At 44.2% G+C, this 2,250-nt stretch overlaps 1 pseudogene; it reads left to right on the forward strand.

Annotated features, from left to right (window-relative positions):
• Nucleotides 1-657: 657 nt before the first annotated feature.
• On the forward strand, nt 658-1,961 carry LOC125906929 (uncharacterized; annotated as a pseudogene).
• The last annotated feature ends 289 nt before the right edge of the window (nt 1,962-2,250 follow it).

A 2,250-nucleotide genomic window follows, 5' to 3' on the forward strand; every position in this document is an offset into this window, starting at 1 on the left:
TGTGTCGTTGGAAAGGTTTTTTGTCATACTTTGATGTTATGTCAGAATATTTGGCAAAAACTTGTTTTTAAAGTTCATAAATGATTGAAAATCAAACATCACTGCCGAGTTTTTGGATATTTTCATTTTGGAGAGCAAAATTTTTTATGATTCGACTCGATTTCACTCATGAGTCGTATATCATAGGAAAGATCAACATTTTTCCTACGTATTGACGTTGAAGTTAGCTGCGACCATCCGCGACCCCGAAAAATATTGAACTTTTTCTTGAAAATAGCACGAGCGATTTTGACGTCTTGTTGTATGAGCCATACACCGCAAGTATCGAACTACCTGTCCTAAACGGGCATTTGAAACAAACAGGCATAAGAAACAAAGCTGAACAGAGAAAAACAGTTTAAAAAAGGTCTTAAGATAGGAATCATCTCTTTTCAAAACTAACCATGAAACACTCGGCTGTTTTAGCGCGTAATACTTAAAAAATCGTTTTTAGTAAGGAACTTACTCCGCCTTTGTTTAAATTCTTAACAATAATTGTTGATGCTGTTAAGTACTACACAATAATGAAACGTTGTGAGCGATAATTATTAAGGTTTTTTTGCTGTCTTGACGATTTTAGTATAGTACTGCCCTGTATAGTAAGAGCAATGGTATTGCATGAAGAAAAACTGCAATAGCACGAGGAATTGATTTTCATCCCGGCGTTTGTATGGCCGTTGCCCACTGTGCACTGGTAGAAAGCGGAGGCGCGTAATCGAGGATTCGGCATCTCCTGGTGTAAACAGAATTGTAAACAGTTGCGGTAACATCCTTTGTGACGCGTCATCGCCAAACGCATACACCAATACCACGATTGACGTGCAGCCGGCACCTACACAACCGCATGAACTGGTGGGAACCGATCCGTTATCATCGCCGCTTCAAGCTGCACCTCGTGAGCCATCCACAGATAGGATCTGGATCCGCCTATCCCGCTTATCAACGGCCGTCACTGTGGAACAAGTGGTCGCTTCTGTAAAGCGTCGCTTAGCCACCGATGACGTTATAGCGTATTGCTTGCTGAGAATAGGGGTTAGTGTGGACAGCATGAATTGGCTTTCATTCAAAGTGAGAGTCCCGGCTATCCTTCGAGATGCGGCAGTCACACCATCCGTGAGTTTTTTCCATCCCGTCAACACGACCACCAAACCTCATCTCCTATAGCCACCCGAAACCGCTTTACAACACGCACACCAGCTACTAGTACTGATCACCGCTACACCACACGCACACCAACGACTCACCGTTTAGCAGCACGCACGTCTACTCCACCTGGTCCTGAAACAACATCATCACAACAGTGTCACCCCCCGGTGAATGATACCTTGGAAGCACCCAACTCAACACTTGTTTCTGGACCGCCCCAAAACCACCGCGCTTCATCTCCGCACCTGCACCAGTCTACAATCGATCGCTTTTTTCTCAACTAGACGATTGCACGCAACAAACACGCCAAGCCTCATGCTCTGACAACGCAGCTCAATTGACTTACCGTATACCCGCTTTATCCAACCGCCACAATGACAACGCTACCGCTAAGTATTTAAGCTGCTATTATCAAAACGTTAGAGGTTTGCGTACTAAAACAAAAGAATTTCACCTAGCTGTATCGGAGGCTGACTTCGACCTCATCGCCTTCACGGAAACTTGGCTTGTTGACAACATTCCATCTGCTCTTCTCTTCAACAACAACTTCTCTGTTTACCGCTGTGATCGCTCTCTCAGCGGCTTTAGCTCTCGCGGTGGTGGTGTTTTGCTAGCCGTTTCCAACGCATACGAGTCGATAGAATTACCTTCCCGTGATCGTTCTCTCGAGTATATTTGTGTGCGCGTCACCTGCAATAACGCAGATCTGTACCACCAACAACACCTTTGTGGATGGAATTAAATTTAACGGATTAGTGCCACTTAATCACATCAATAATTCGCACGGACGCATGCTTGACCTGCTCTACGCTAACAATGCTGCAGCTAAATTGTGTTCGCCTGTCTTTCCAAGTGTTGTTCCGCTTGTACCTCTTGACTCCTACCATCCGGCGTTTGACTTCAATATACGTATTAACTCGTCGACCCGACGCAATTCGACGACTCGACAAAACTCGACGACAACCGCATTTTATCGTTATAACTTTGCTAAAGCTGACTATGTGAAACTGAACGACATGATATCAATGTTTAACAATAGCTTTCATTGTTCCAATTTTATTTCAC

Source organism: Anopheles coluzzii, chromosome 2 (assembly GCF_943734685.1).
Source record: "Anopheles coluzzii chromosome 2, AcolN3, whole genome shotgun sequence".
Classification (NCBI taxonomy): domain Eukaryota; kingdom Metazoa; phylum Arthropoda; class Insecta; order Diptera; family Culicidae; genus Anopheles; species Anopheles coluzzii.